At 38.6% G+C, this 17,225-nt stretch overlaps 1 protein-coding gene and 1 long non-coding RNA gene across 10 annotated transcripts in view; one reads left to right on the forward strand and one right to left on the reverse strand.

Annotated features, from left to right (window-relative positions):
* The window catches only part of NLGN1 (neuroligin 1), an 836,848-nt gene that overhangs the window by 770,228 nt on the left and 49,395 nt on the right, over positions 1-17,225 (forward strand). The window lies entirely within an intron of this gene.
* Positions 5,544-14,322, reverse strand: LOC125100522 (uncharacterized). Its single transcript, XR_007127580.1, has 3 exons — positions 14,243-14,322; positions 9,943-9,978; positions 5,544-6,237 (listed from the first exon to the last, which is right to left on the reverse strand). It is a non-coding gene; the product is annotated as an uncharacterized LOC125100522 (long non-coding RNA).

The following is a 17,225-nucleotide window of genomic DNA, read 5'->3' on the forward strand; positions in this document are numbered from 1 at the left end:
TCCTCATCTGCAAAATGGAGAGAATAATAGCTAGCTTGGAATATTAATTCAAGGAAAAAAGGTAACTGCTTTAAAGATCCTAGCACATAATAGCAATTCATAGTCATTATTAATAATTACTGAAACACTGGTCATTCAACTTCTGAGCTTTGAACACTGTGTTCTCAACTCAATTTCCTCCAAATTAGCAATAAGAGATAAACTCAAAGCTGAAGTCTTTATATATCCTGTCCCAGAAACAGACCTCCTTCACTGCTTCTATGATTTATACACCAAACATAAGCTGAATGCTTAATGTGCAGCACCAAATTCTATCTAGGTGCTGTGGAAGGCATTCAGATTAACCAGACAGATTCTGCCTTGAAAGTCCTTACAGTCTAGCAGACAAGATGGGGTGTGAACATCAACAACTGGTGTACATAGTAGAAAGGGCTAAATGCTTCAATGGGATAGATTTCAGAGAACGCCCTATAAATGTTGAGGAAAGATTAATTTCAACTAATACAGGTCACAAGATAGTAATATTAACAACCCTTTCCTTTTATATGGGCTTTTATCTGGGACTAAAATCTCATTCCAGTCTCCCTCTCAGCTGTCAAATTGAGCAACTTTAGCTTACTCGATCCTAAACAGACCACTTAGCCCTTCTCACACCACTCACTCTCCTTAGCCACCAAGCAGGCATATTCCAATCACATGGGGTACGAAGCACTGATAACCCTTTCTTCTCACCCTGGAGAAATAACATCCTCAGAATCTACACGTGTGTATTTTCCGAGGGTAGAAATCGGCTCCAGTTTGTTCTTGCCTCTCCTAAAGTCTCCTTTTGTTAGTGGCACCGCTGAGATTGATGGCACCTCTCCTGCCTGTCGGTTCCGCCTTCTTCACTGCGCCACATCACCTCCCCTCTGCGATGGCAGGTCGCCAACAGCCTGCTCACCCAAGGGTAGGTGGGTTGCAAATTACAGGCTGGCGATGCAGGAACCACACATTTGATTGGATGTGGTCTAAGCACAAGTAAGGATCAAGATGTCAGAAAATCCTCAAGTGCTTCTCAGAGCTTACATGTAAAAGGAGAGGACAACATCGAAAGAGGTTTCTCATTCAGGAAAGTCTCCCACTAGGACTGCCAACTGCTTCCAATTAAAACTTGTGCTGTGGGTGCGAGGGCGTCAGGGATAGAAGCGTCATTTAGATGGACAAGACATTGAGTCTAGGATGATGGTAACTTGCCACTGCACCTGCTTCTCTCCATGGCTCCCACTTTACCAAATGTTCGCAGACCTTTTGGGTGAAGTTTCTTATTTAAGGCAGGAATTTTCTCTTTGTGTTCTCTCTTTTTTTTTTTTTTAATTTAAACTTTATTTTTTTCAGTGTTCCAAGATTCATTGTTTATACATCATACCCAGTGCTCCATGCAGTACGAGCCCTCCTTAATACCCACCAGGCTCACTTTTTTCCCCCCAAATTTCTTTTCAATCATTTTTCTCTCCCTACTTCTAATTCTTTGATTATTCTCTCTGTCTCCCTCTCTCTTCATGCTTCTTTTACTTCCCTGTTCTCTCTCTGTATTTCTTCCTTTCTCTTCTTAATACTGCCAATCCAGTCCTTTCTTCTCATTTCACTATCTTGACATGTCCCTATCTCTTGATGTCTCTCTGCTTTCTTAAAAAATCTCTTCCCACTGAAAATGTCTTCTGTACACAATACCCATAGTACCTGAAGAATTTGAGATAAGATGACCTGGGCCTAAATACAAACCCTCTTGTCCAATAGAGTAAACACAGTGAGTTTGGTATTTCGTTTTTGTTTCCTGCTCCTCTTAAATAGCCATTTTTATTTCCAAATGAAAAGATGGCTAATGATCTAGCGGGTTCGCAGTGTAGATGGAATCCAATTACCTGCTGTTCAGTGCACGATGGCCTTTGTGTCCACCCGCCTGTGCACCAGGTGGTGAAAATAGCATACTTACTTTGTTCCTAAGCACGAGGATGTTTTTCTACTAAAAAACAAACAAACAAAACCTGACAAAGAGTTCTGAAATGAAGTATTTTATCTAAAGGATTATTTATCAGAGATTCAACAGAATTCTATTTTCCTTTTCTCATTACTGAAGTTGGCATTTTTCTGTAATATTAGCTGTGGTGTGTTTCAACCTACATTCTCTCTGTCCCCTACTATTAGAGTTTGCCTTAAACTCATAATCTTGCCTGCTTTTCAGAATGTTCATTTTTCCATGGCAACAGAGATGCAAATGAAGAATTCTGGTGTTACTGCAGGGAAGAAGTAGAAGAGAACCTGGGTGTGACTCATCCAAAAATCTGTTATTCAAGAATAAATATCTGCAGCAGTAATAACAGAGGTCAGCACTCACAGGAGTCAATGAGTTGCACATGAGTGGCCGAGGGCAGGATTCGTAGCCCTCAGTGAGTGCTGAAACATGTCAGTCAAGTAAATTGCCCTTAGATTCTGTTAGAAGTTCTGGATTTTATTTCTTATAAAAGGGGAAGCACTTCCTTTACAAGTTTTATGAGGGTTTGGGGGGACAGATTTGAACGTGTCACTGAACAGATATGTCTGTATGAAGGGCTCTCTTACTGAAGCATACACTTCAGATCTCTTTTTCTATGATATTGGAGGTCTCGGCCATGTCTACCCACCATTTCAGATCCCTGACTTGTAGAAGCTTCCTCATGCTACAGTGACCTAGGCAAGAGAAGGAATTTTCTGCCCCTGTGCAGTCTGGTAAAGGTTACTACTGCAGTTGTTACTAAGGATTTCTTTCACTGAGAGATGTCTAGAATTCTCATTGGAAGGTCCTGGAGCGGGCCAAAAGTGGGGAGGGGGTGGTGTGTAGGCATTCACCCCTACAGATTAGTTGGTTGCACATTTGTTCTTGGACAGCTGGAGGCTGATGGATCTTGGGAGAAAAGGAAGCCATCGTAAACACGCTCTCCTGTAGTGTTTTGTCTCAGGACTTTCTTCTCTTGCCCAGGGCACTGTTACTCCATCATCAACCATGCTGCTTCAGCTGCAGAAGGCAGATGTAGATCTGATACATCCAGGGTACCCAGATGTATGAAGGAAATGGATGAAAGACCAGAGTGCCCTGCCATCACCTCTTCTCCAGCATTATAAACATAAAATGCCATATAGACTATCATTTGTAGTTAATGAAGCAGGATCTTAAAAGAGGCAGATTTTTAAAATTCTATTTCTACAGAATTTCTACAATGAAATGATAGAGTTATAGATATTCTATGATTATTAGAGACTTAACCCAATCATTGTTTATTAAAAAAAATTCCATAGCAACACAGACACAAAATAGATTTCCTAAATAGATATTATAATTTGATTCAGATAATATAGAACTTCTATATTAGAGGCATTTTTAAAATAATAGTGATTAGACAGATGTTTTTCTCAAAGCATTAATATTAACATTTTTAGGGAAAGGAACTCATTTTTATAAAGGAATACATTTTTATATCTATTAAACATAAGAGACAGCAGACAGGTAGCTACATAAGTAAAATTTAATCAGATAGTAATTATTAATTAAATATGAGTTATTTCTCTAAAACTCTAATTTTTTCACAGCAGTAGGGGTTTTGTTCTGCTTTTTTAAAAAAAGTTTATAAAATTAGCATATCTTTAGCTCAAATCTTTAATAACCTCTAATGCCAGAGTAGTTTTGTTGCTCTTCAAGGACAATGAATCAGTGTATTTTCACATTCCACAATACACTTGATGTGTTTCCAAAAGGAGACATATCCTTGCATAGCAAAAAAAAATTTTTGACTTAAAATTTGATTATGCAAAAGCATAGATTGATTGTGTTTCTGCTGATGTAAAGAACTCTTTATTGAATGTTCCAGCTGACCAATCACTGGCTTAGTTCATAAGAGAAACATTAACATGAATGGTAACTGAATTCCTTGTGGTCTCAGTGGTGTGTGTCAGATTCTGCAGGTATTTGCTCTACTAAGCATACGGGTTTTTTCTTCTTATTTTTTTCCACCCTAAATTACGAAGTTTAGGGTGAAAGTTCTGAGACTGCATAAGCTCACGAAGAAGCAGAAATGTAATCTGATTAGCCGGATTTGTATCCATGCCTGGTAAATTATAGAAGATCGTGGTGTTTCTGTGACTAATACCCAGAAAAGCTTGAGAGATGAAGACTTTGGTTGTTAATGTGGACCCTCCTTTATCTCTAAGACAGCTTAGTATGTCATCTACCACAACTTTCCAACTTTTGAATCCGTAGGCAGGAAAGACATAAAAATGCATATTAACTAAACTTCAAACAGGTTTTTTTTTAAGACGCCACCTGTAAATCCTTCTGGATTACCCACCTCCAGATATCATATTTTAGCCTGCTGTGGCTTATTAAGGAAGGATTTAAATGTGATAGCCAGCAATGAGTTGGCAGAAATGGAACGCAGAAAACTAATCACGTGATCGTGTGGCCGCAAAGACTCTGGATCTGGAATTTATGTAACTGTGCTTAACACAAGTAGTAAGCAAATTGTTGTGGCACTTTTATTAATTTCAATATGACTCCAAATAAAAGCCATTTTTACATGTTCAACAAATATCTCAAGTGACATGAAAATATAATTGTGGTAATTTTACCCTTAGGAATCCACTGAATTTCCCTCTTTAGAAAACTAAGATATTCAAAACAAAGCACTTGAAGATTTAACACTGATTCTATCATATTCCCTTTTCAGAATACAATTAGCCTGAGGTTAAAGCTAAATATTATAGCATTTCAATTTTCACAAAGACAGGGGAGATGTTTAAATTCCATTGCTCACTATTACTTCAGCACTGCTTTCAAATTACAACTCTCCAGATTTAATACCAAATGAAAATTTTAACTTCACTTAACATTAAAAAGTCAAAGTAGCTGGATTTTTGTTACTGAAAATAATATTTCAATGCTTATTATGGCAGTCATTTTTAAAGTTTTCAATTCTTCAGGACTTTTTGTCTCCAGTTATATGGTATCCGTGTATGGGCAGTTCTTTTGCATTTCTTTTTAAAATTGTGCTAAAAAAGTCAATTGGAAGTTAAGTTTTACAAGAGCAAAATGATAACTAAATCAACCAAAAGATATAAATTAGAAGATATGTCCTTCTCTCTAATTTCTGTGATTTTGCATTTTAAAAAATACTGAGATAAGTGACTAAGTTGTGTATATTTTTAAGAAATACAGTGGCACTTAAATTCTGATTAGAAAATGTGTGCTATTTTAATTTCAATGTTTCCACAATATATTCTAAAGAAAGATTCTACAGTTTTAAAGGCTGTGTCCCAGAACTTCTAAGTTCAACCTTAGAAGGTTCTTATGAGGATTCCTGAGGTAACTCCATGCAAATGTCTCAGTGCAGTGCCTGACACCTAGTGCCCAAGAAGCTTCAGTCATGATTATTTTTATCAAATATTTTAATCAAAATAGATGGAGGGGATATGAAAATCATGTGGTTCCTTTGGTCATTCTAGAACCCAAAAAACAAATGGAGCAACTGAGCAAACATCTCAATTGTTAAAGTCCATATGAGTCTACTAAAACCCTCCAGGTATGATGATCATATTTGTTTCAAGCCAAAAAATGAGAACACATGATTTGATTTCAAATCAAAAAAATAATCACAGATTATCCACTGAGTAGGGACTTCCTAAGGCCTTAAAGAGGTATCATGTTCATTTCTTCATGTAATCACGTCTCTGTCTATGGCAAGAGGAGAGAAATCAGATGGTGGCTCAAAGATCACATCAGCTTTCAGCCACCGAGATCAAGAAGGCAGGTGTAGGTCACGGAGGCATTATCAGGCACCACAGAAGTGGGGTCAGTCCTTAGCAAAATCATAAATTATTTTTTAGCCAGAACAACTTGCCATCTTTCTGGAGAGACCCCCTCTTTCCCCTCATACCACTTCTTGTGACTCATAGGTTTCCCCCCAAACCTTTGATTTGCTCAAGAGATCCCATCACTGCTGTCCACTGGGTCCCCACCCCCAGATAAGGAAGAAGTACCCTGTGTGTAAACTCAACCCCTTTACTGCTCACATTTCAGACTGCTCTGGAAACCTGTCAGTGCTCTGTAGGAGTAACTTCATGGAGTTTCTCAGGCTTTCTTTGCATCTCCTGGTAAATAATGCAGGTAAAGATCTTCTTTGCTGTAAATTCCTTGGTGGACTTCTCCATCATAACTGGCAATCTGAAGACCTGTGTAGAATGGAAAAGGAGATTTAGAACCCAGGCAGCACCATATGTTCCTATCCTTGTGACTATGACAGGCTTCAGAAGGCAGAGATGTACCTGTATTTACCCAGAGAGACTTAACACAGGGTCTGGGGGAAAAGAACAAAGAAAAAGAAAAGAAAAAAAAAAAAAAAGCAAAGGAAAGATCCCCAATTGGCATAGTCATAAGCCTCCTAGTTTATCCTAGAGAGCTTACTTCTGGTTGGGAGTGTGAAGTATGATCTCCTGCACACTTGCCTTATCCTCCCTTTCCCCAATGGAAACACATACACATCAAAGACTCAACCAGGGCTAAGACAACCCTGCCCAGCCCCAAGTGCTGCCAGTTTACTTTTGTGAGAAAAGCAAAAGGATATTAAAAATGCTTTTTCTCTTTTCCCTTCTTCCAGAGTGAGATTTTAAAAACTGAATGGTACTTATGTTTTGAGGGTTTGGTGGGGTCTGAAAAGAGCAGAAAGAACAGTAAATAATAAATACCTGGCCTAGTAGGTTAGTTTAGCCTTGAGAGGTCTGGGGGTTCATGAGGACTTCACACTGTTGTGCGATGAAGATGGCAAGCTCTGGGAACAAAAGGTGCTAACAATGAATAAAGTACTTGGCCAGAGCACCCCACTGTTATATCTCCTGGTGTAAGGGCTCTACCCAAGCCCTACATAACGTGATACTACAACAGGTTCTTCAGCTGTAGGCTCAGGGCCTGACAGGTAGTAAGCACTCAATACATACCTTCCTGGCAAATACACAAAGATCCAGACAGAATGCAGTTCTATTCCCAGCTCAATTAGACATAAAATGATTATATTTTTCTATTATAAAGAAATAGATTCATACTCTCCTGCCAGCCTAAGTGTGTGAACTGAACGGATTTTATTATAATCCAAATGTATATGGTTCCTATTCGTGGATCCAGAGGCTATGAGAAATTTCCACTATAAGGCTATTTTCCGTTCCAAGATCCTTTTCTCATTGTATTCTTTTGAGTAAGACATTCAAGAATAACCATTCCCAAAGACGTTTGGCTGTAACTTTTCATAACTATTAATAATTCTCTGTGTGTCTTGCTGCCTCACCAAACCATGATCTTTCTCCTCTCAGAACCTCCCATTGTGCCAAGCATAGAAATTTGCACATTCTAGGCCTTCAGTGAAAGTTGAATTAATATTCTTGTTAGAAATGTACAAATGATTTTTTCTTAATTCAAATATATGCAAACTAGAGCTGCTTGCCAAATTCTAATTGGTAAATAATGCAAACACTGCATGTGTTTGCCTTTCTTTCTTGAATACTGCCTATATTTTTCAAACCCCTTGACACACTATAAAACAAAGCTTTAGCAAAAGGCAAATCAATTTATTTTAGCAGAGACTTCTTAAGAATGCCTTTTGGGGACATGAATGAGTGATATAAAAAGGGCATCCACTCCCCATTATTTCCAGATCATGAAAATATCATTCATTTCCAATTCTGTGCTTCCTGCGTGACCACCCAAAGGAAAGCAACAGCCTGACTTTGTATTCTCATTTCAGAAGGAGAGTAGTCTGTGGAAGATGGGGAGACACAGTTGAAGGCAGTCAGGTTAAGCTTTATTTCTCTTAGCAAAATTGGTACTAAACCTGGGAAGCAAAGAGCAGAAATGGGGGCTGGGGGAGGCATCTGATTTGCTGCCACAGCTTACCAGTGAGTTTATTCACGCAAGAAGAGGAAACAAATGGTATGTCAAGGTAGATGGTTCACCATTAGTATAGCTAACATGACCCCCATTTCAAACACCTGATTTATATCTAGTCAGCATTACTTCAGAGAGCTAAGTCTGGGATCAGATAGTCTAGACCCTCATGGAAAGTCCCCTAACCCTCTCTAATATTGCTGGCATACAACCAGACTTAAGTAGTTTGCATTTATAAATCTGACAGCCTATCCACATGTTGCCTTCAAAGGTGTACCATTACTGCAAGATAATGCCATTATAGGGGGAAAAAAACAATGATAATTTATCAGTGATGAGAGCCAAGAAAATAACCACAATGCCTAGAACCTCAATTCAATCAGCAAAGGCCCAAAGGAAATCAGCATCAGACCTAAAAGAACTGAATACTGACCCTTCTTTCTTTTTCTGCATTTGTGATGGTAATTAGTATATTTCCAACAGGGAACAATATGTGTTTTAGCCTAGTGATATAGGCAAGTGGTAATTCTAGGTTTTTAACTGAGTTGCTGCTACTTTTATTTTGATGATTTGTTAAATCCTTTCTTCATCCTTGCCTGTGATGGCAACAGTCCTCTGTTTCTTTCTTAAATTTCATAAATTTAAATGCTAAGATGTCATTTTGCAGTATCAACTCTGTCATTGAACTTCTAGGTGCATTCTCTTAGATAACTTTTTTAATCCTCAGGTGTGCATGTTAAAACAAAAACACTGAAAAGAACTACACTCATTCTGTTTTACTTCTAAATGTTGGATCATCTTTTTTAACATTTTAGAATAAAATTCTAAAGGGACTATTGAATTAAAAGTTACACATAATTTCAAAGTTACAATTTACTTTTGAAAACTATTGCATTTGCTGGTGATGATTCATGGTGTCTGTGTCTCTTAGGTAGGTAGGTAGGTAGGTAGATAGATATATAGATAGATGATAGATAGATAGATAGATAGATAGATAGATAATTAGACTGATTATTTTTCTCCCTTAGATTTAAATTTAAGGATGAAGCATCGGCTTTGTGGTGCTATTTTACCAAAGCTAATTTACAATTATTTATCTTAAAGGACTTTTTCTTTTAAGGATTAGGAAGTTAATCTATGTAAAACACCTTAACCCTTTAACAATAAATCATTTATGATAATGTTACTTAGAAGATTTTGACTTACTTTGGAAGTTTTTTTTTTTTTAATGTTACTCTAGCTTGTTAGCTATAGTTTTGTATCTTTTAGAATATTTGTGATTTGTTTTTACAGACACAAATCAGAATCCAGTTTACCAGAAATGAAATTTTGCAATGCCTGTTCTGTCCCCAGAATTTAAACATTCCCATGATCTTCATTGTTTCCTAAGAATCATTATATTTGCCATATATTGAATTTCTGTATTATGTGATTATTTACTTGGGTTTGCATTAGCTATTATTCTGAAATGCTTAATAAATTGCTGTGAAATTATCTTATAAAAACAGACTGCTTTTCGTGAATTCTTAGATTTCTTTGCCATGCAACCACAGTGGTCCCTGTTAAAAGTATTAATAACTACTTAACATATTTATGGCCACACATTATAGTGTTATCTTCTGAGATAAACCTAGGTGCCTCTTTTGCTAATCCAAGATGGCAAATTCCAAGATGGCAAATTCCAAAACTTTCAGTTACTGAGTTTTTAGAAAGCTTTCTGCTTTTGTTTTAAGTATAGCAATAACACAGTATATAGTTAGAATTAGTTTTAACTCTGTATGGTCTAGAAAATGCAAAATAATAGTGGTTTATAAGATAGGTAATTGTTTCTCAAGTAAAAAGAGTTCACAGATTGATAAGTAGGGTGGATCTATGTTTACTAGGGACCCACGATTCTGTAATCCTAGCCTGGGTTCCTTGAAAGTCATCCAGTAGTCCAAGATGGCAACTTCTTAGAAAATGCACCAAACTCTTACACTTAAATGTTATTGTCCAAAACTTACCTGGAAAATGTAGTTTTTTGGTTGAATGCATTGATGCTGAGAACAAAATCAAGAAAAGAGAAAAATGAATATTCAGTGACAACGAGCTATTTCTGTCATGCTTAATTATCTAAACTATTAGAATCTAATGGCATTGACATAGCTCAAATCAAAGTCAAGACTTCTGAATTTCAGGTCCAAGGATTATTTATTAATAGCTTTCCATCTAAACTAAACTAAAATCATCAACTGACTTAACAGTGAACGTAACTTGGGTGTCTTCCAGTCCCCAAATTGAATAATTTTATAATATATTGCAATTCCTATTTTCCTATTTATGTAACATCTCTTTATTGGTCTAAGAAACAAAATTAGGGTTGGATTTAGCTATTATCTAATGTAGGCTCATGGTATGCTCAAGACATCAGCGAAGAACTTTTTGGAGAAATATTTAAGTGCACAGAGTGCCATGTACTACCCCACTAATAAAAAGGTGACACTTCCAGAAGCTGTGGATAAGCCTCAAAGCAGAGATACTTATTTTGTAAAAGCATATCTCCTGCCTAGGATCGAGCCAAGACACTGAACGCTTTCCTTCATCTGAAACTTTGAGGGTCATTTGCATATAAGGAGTATAAATCTTAGGTAATCCAGCAGGAGGGAAAGTATTTATTTTGTACTGAGAAAATTTTGTTTCAGGCGGAGTGCAGATATTTGACTGATGATTGTCATCTTTTATATGCCTTGTAACTGTGATAGATGGTCTTGAGCTTCGGTGATTCATAATGGCATTTGGAGGCATGGAAAAAAAAAGCAGCTAATTCAAATGAAGCAGTCAGTAAAACATCACAGCAAATGTAGGTCACACAAAACCATGGAAATCTAACAGAAGGGCAGTGTGCTGCCAATGAATATACTTGAGGACAGTAAAAGAAAACTATTTCTACACTCAACACTGGCTCCAAATAAAATGGTGTTTTTATCTTTTCTGCTGTAGCCTCCCAGCGTGACAACCTTCCTCCCTCCGTTGCTTTCACTCTTCCAAACCCCCTCACCCCACAGAACCAAATGGCTTTATGCTTGCTTCCTCTTAAATAGTCTAATCTCCTTAATATTCCGTGGAGAAAAATGTGACCCAGAGGAGATTCATGACAACCCCACGGGGTGAGTTTTTGGCAGAACAGAGACTAGAAATCCAATTTTACTGGATTTCCAATCCACTTTCAATTGCATTACTGTGTTCTTTAATAATTCCTGTTAAATTGTGTCCTGTCCAGGTTTGGGTCTGGTTAGTAGCTGAGCTGAGGCCAGAATCCCGACTTCTCCCACTGCCTCCCTAATACCTCCTTCTACACATGCTGTCACCAGCAAATCTGTGTTCTAAGATTGTCTTTTAAAAAAGCTTCATGATGGGGCGCCTGGGTGGCGCAGTGGGTTAAGTCTCTGCCTTCAGCTCAGGTCATGATCCCAGGGTCCTGGGATCGAGCCCCGCATCCGGCTCTCTGCTCAGCAGGGAGCCTGATCCTCCCTCTCTCTGTCTGCCTCTCTGTCTACTTGTGATCTCTGTCCGTCAAATAAATAAATAAAATCTTTAAGAAAGCTTCATGGATAAAGATAAACAAAGGATCATGGGGTCCCCCAGCAGAGCACCCATGAAAACACAAAAAATGGTGACCCCCCCGTCACAAGGATAAGCAAATTCAGGCTTTCTGGGCAGATTAATTCTTTCAAGTAGTTTTGAACACATACTTTGTATTATGCATTATGCAAGGTGCTGGGGAATTGAGGGGATGAGAAAAGTCTCTGTTCTTCCACCTTCCAGTTATGTTGCCCTTGAACAACAGCGTAGATGTAAGTGTCCCTTCCTGAAACTGTATGAGTAGCCCCTGCGGGAGGAGGGCAAAGATGTACTGAAGTACCTGATACTTTAGACTCTCTACCAGTGAGAACTACCTCCCTTGCCGTGTCCCTCTCTGCATTTGCAAAATTTAGGAACTGAAGTCACACAGGATAGTTGAAATGTTAGGTTGTGATGCTGGGTCAGAAATCAGAATTTGTCATGTGCAACTGATGGATGCCACGCATCCCTTTCCATCTCAAGATACCTCTGCCATTGACCTGTCAGGTCGTTAGTAGCATTGCTTCTGCTATGTCATTGTCTATTGAAGGCCTTATTATAACAGACATATGTAAGTTACTCAGAAATAGCGTTTGAACAAGTTAGACTCTGTATTAGTGTCCTAGGGCTGCCATAAACTCTACTGTTTAAAACAACAAAAATTCACCCTCTCACAGTTCTAAAGGTTAGAAGTTTGAACACAAGATGTTGGCAAGGTCATGTTCTTTCCAAGGCCTCTAGATGAGGACACTTCCATGTCTTTTTCAGCCTCTGGTAGCCTTGGGCATTCCTTAGCTTGTGGCGACATACCTCCATGCTCTGCCTCTGACATCTCATGGTGTTTTCATTTCATGTGCCTGCTTCTTAGGAGGATTTCAGTCATATTGAATTTAGGGCCCATGCTAATCCAGGATGACCTTATGTTAACTAGTAACACCTGCAAAGACCCTACTTCCAAATAGGGTCACATGCTAAAACAATGGGGGTTAGGATTTCGACATATCTTTTGGAGGGACGTAATTCAATCCATAACAATCTCCACTAACGTATTAAGTTGTTTATCAGGTTAGTTAGACCTCATGTAGCAGGAAGGAAGAACCCTTAAAAAATTATAAACAGCACAGATAAGTTTTTATTAAGTGAAGGTGAATGGTGAGAGGGTACAACAGCAGTACAAAGGATGCCGGGCCCAAAGGAGGTATAGTGACAGCAGTCCAGAATCCACATATATAAATATGTGAGGCATCAAAGGAGGAGGGGTACCAAAAGATATGCCAGCTAAAGGAGTGAGGAGGGCTGAGGAAGACAAACTTTACCTACTTCATAAGTTTGCCTGGGCCAGAAGATAAATGAACTTTAGAAGCAGAGTTTTGCAATTTAAAGTAAATTAAGTCAATGAATAATTTCCTCAGAAAATTGTCTTTGGCCCTCTCACAGATCTTTTATGGCTTACACCATTTTTTCCTGGGAAAAATTAATGCTTTAGACGAGTTGAATCCATACCACTTAAGTTCCCTTTAAATAATCAAGCAAGGTTAAAATGAGAATATTCATGGTAATAGAATCTGCCACCAGGGGAATATAGCTTACCAAAAAAAAAAACTATGACTAATGCCATTCATTGGCCACCCCTTACCTTCCCAAGAGTAATAAGGTAAAATTGCATTAGGGAGGATTTGACAGATAATAAAAACGCTCCCAGTATAGGTTTTTGCAGTATTGCTGCATCATCTTTCCTCGAGGGAGATTAAGGAACAGGAAGGAGATTATCAGAAATGCTTTAAGTACAATGTTGCCTTACTTCACTCCATCTTCTAAATTTTTCTTAGTTTAACCAAAATCTTTCCTCCATTTCTTTGCCTCACCACAAAGAAAAGGGAGTAGCTTTTTCAATAAACAGCACTTATGTCCTTGAGAACCTTACTCTGTGGTAGTATCATAGCCAATATCCATGCTGTGGACCTCCTTCAAAACAGGACATCCTCATCTTTGGAACACTTTTGGTTGGGGGCTAACATGACCCTTTAAAAGAAGATCACTCTGAAGAGCGGTGTCTCAGAACAGCATAAGTGAGGTATTGTACATTGAGTCTGTATCAGATAAGTAACCTACATTTCTCAAACTATTTTTTCCCTCTTGGGCTTCATTGTAATTGTGATTTCTTGGTCTTGGCATTCTCCAAGTTTCCCACTCTGTTCAGGGATCTGGCTGACAGTAGCCCATTTTCTATTGTTTGAAAGCATTTCATCAGTTCCCTAAAGTGCAAGGATTGCCTCTGGGCTGTTATTGCCATTTGTCAAGACTGGGATGATGCTCTAGTTCTGACAGAACAATCCTGGTTTATGTTCAGCTGGTGACTCATTCTGACCTAGATCATTTTCTGCCATATTTGTTCATACTCAGTTCATACTCTTTAAAATAAGTATGAAATGTCCAAGTTTATTTCAGGCAACTTGTCAAGAGATCCAAAAAATGGTTCTCTATTTTCTAAAATTCTGGAAAATGCTATTATATTAGTGAGGGTCCCCCAGAGAAACAAAAATAATAGGAGAGATTACATGTATATGTATGTATATGCATGTATGTATAATACATACGTAACTACATGAGCCTGTGTATAGGCTCATGTAGTTACGGAGGCTGAGAAATCCCAAAATCTGCAAACTGCAAGTTGGAGGCCCAGAAAAGCTGACATGTACTTACCATCCCAAAGCCAGCAGGTTCAAGACCCAAAAAGAATCAATATTTCAGTCCAATACAAAAGACCAGGAGAGACCAACTTCCCAGCTCGACAGTCAAGCCTTCTTGCTTGGCTTTTTTATCCTAGTTAGGTCTTTAGTTGATTGGATGAAGCCCAACCCACACTGGGGAGGGCAATCTGCTATACTCAGTGTATGATTCAAATTAATCTCATCCAAAAATACCTTCCCAGACACTTCTAAAATAGTGTTTGGCCAGATGTCCGGGCATCCCATGGCCCAGTCAAGTTGACATCTAAAATTAACCATCACAGCTGTCAATACTACCAGCTACAACTATTATTATACAGAATGTCTGGGAGGCCACTCTGGAAGGGGAATCGCAGGTAAGAGTCTCTGTGAAGGAGTAGAGTGGAGTGACAGTGGTTTTTAAGCCATATAGATTGGGTTTGGTTCATGCCTCTTCCACTCTACAAAGCTACATAACTTTCCACTCTTCTCCAGTATCTTCATCTGTAAAATGGGATTATGTAACCTACTCCATAGAGTTGCTATAAAAATAAGTCTCAAGGTAGGTTCCTCAGATGATCTGCTACATAATCATATAGTCATAGGTGGTGTTTGCTTAAACAGATTCCTTGACCCCATTCGTGAAGATTCTGATTTTAAAAATCTAGAATGCAGTGCAGATCTTTGACATTTTAGAAAACATCCCAGAAGACCAACAAGTCTGCCAAGCCTACAGAACCACAGCTGTGAGATTTAAGGGTTAACCTCCTACTGCTTAGTAGGAGTACGACAAAACAGATCTATCCTCAACAGGCCATTGTCTCCTTGAAAATAGGGACAGTGTCTGTTCACTTTCGAATCCCAAGTAGTCCAGTGCCTTGACACAATGATACCTGCTTTAGTAAATATTTGTTGTTATGGATAGTTAGAAATCATGGGTCAGACCTGGAAGTGAAAACCGGGAGGGTCAGGAGAAGTTTGGTTCAGGGGAAATAGCATAAAAGCAAGACACACCATCAAAAATAAGCAGGACTGCTGACTGCAGTTCAGTTTTCCCAGATAGCAGCATTAGGTCAGAATGTCAGCTGCCAGGGATCAGACAAGTAGGAGTCATCTGGAAGGTAGTGTAAAGAAGATGCTAGAAGACAGAATGAGCACTGTAGCAGGAAGAGAACAGGCAGAGAGATGAAGCCACAGTAACTGACAGTCAGGACTAAGGTGTCCACAGAGTCTGATGGGCAAAACACCACAAGCTGGAGAGCAGAGATGTTGTCCATGGAGTCTGAAGTGGAAAATTTGGGCAACTTACTAAGTTTGAGAATTTGTGTGGAGATTCTGGGGAACACCTCCCCAGAAGTATGTAGTTTCGGGGTATCCGAATAAACCAAAACTAAAAGCATGCCATATGATAAAATCAGACAAACTGAGCAGACCTACTCAATGAAAATTTTGGATGTAAGTCAGTGTGGAGATCTCCTGAAGAGACGCCCATACTGAGACCCTGCTTCACACACTCTCCTTCTCTGATCTAGACCTAGGAATACATAATTAATGTTCTATAACTGGAGCTAAATGTTTGTTATTGGAATCACAACCGAGCAGTGATGAGGATATTCTGACACAAGTAATTCTTTGGCTACATATACACACACTTGAAGATAAATTCAGTGTGTGTATAAATATAAATTAAAGATAAATAAAGATAGCATTATTTCAAAATAATAGTGAATCGGGACACCTGGGTGACTCAGTCGGTTAACGTCCTGCCTTCAGCTCAGATCATGATCCCAAGGTCCTGGGATCGAATTCTGCATCAGGCAGGGGAGCCTGCTGCCCCCTCTGCCAGCTGCTACTCCTGCTTGTGCTCTCTCTCTCTCTGACAAATAAATAAATAAAATCTTAAAAAAAATAATAGTGAATCGACCATGTAAAAATGATATTGCAGATTTGAGAAATATCCCTGACATGTGTATACATAAAGTTTTACTCCTCTTTCATTTTACATTTGATTACCTCAGATATTATCCACAATGAAGTATGGATCTATTTTCCTAGTGTCGACATAATATAGTTTTCTAGGACATCATGATATATATGACTCTGCTTTCTCAGTATCTGAGCTGTAGCCTTCTATCTTATTATGCATATGAAATATCTAGACAACAGTTAGCCCAGCGACTCAGTGTATTAATTACTTGCTCTTTGGAAAGTCACATGCCAACAGTCTACAAAGAAAATCACAGAATAGTCTATGGCAATACAGGCATTTGTGTGTTTTTACAGATAAGTCCATTACGTAGAGTCATTCATGGGGAATAAATGGCAAGCAAAAATAGGATTTATCAGAGTAGAGCCCTAAGGGTTGTAGAAAACACAGGAAAATCCAATTAGAACTGCAGGGAGTTGGTTCAATCTCTTAATCGGCACTGCAGCACAGCAGATTAATATTATTGCCTACTATTTAAACTTTATTACGCCATTTTTCTGTCTGTGGTCCTCTGCTTTGTCAGCCCACCTTGGAAAGATGGCAGGCAGAACCATATAATACTTTTTATGGCCTTGGCATCAGCACTGTTTTGTGGCTTGAAAGATAAGTACCATTCTTAGAAATGATGAGGTGAGGAAGGAGACGACACTTTAGCTTGTTTTATAAGCCAGAGTGTGGGGCTGTTTGCCCTGCATTCTAATCACGAAAGCCATCAGCGGAGCACTTTGCCAGCTCCTACTGACTGACAGCAGAATTTACAAGAGCCATTTTTCTATAGAATTATCCTTGTAAAGTCAGAGGCAGCAAGAGACTGTGACTATTGCAAAGACTTCCAAGAACTGGTGGTCTTGGGTTCCAATGACAACAAAGATGCATGTACCAAATGACCTTGGGCAAGTCACTTAACTTCTTGGTGTCTTGAACAATTCTTGAAGTTTATTAAAGCTTTCTGAGTAAGCAGTACTTATGTAAATATACCTAAACATTTCAT

Source organism: Lutra lutra, chromosome 1, assembly GCF_902655055.1.
Source record: "Lutra lutra chromosome 1, mLutLut1.2, whole genome shotgun sequence".
Classification (NCBI taxonomy): Eukaryota; Metazoa; Chordata; class Mammalia; order Carnivora; family Mustelidae; genus Lutra; species Lutra lutra.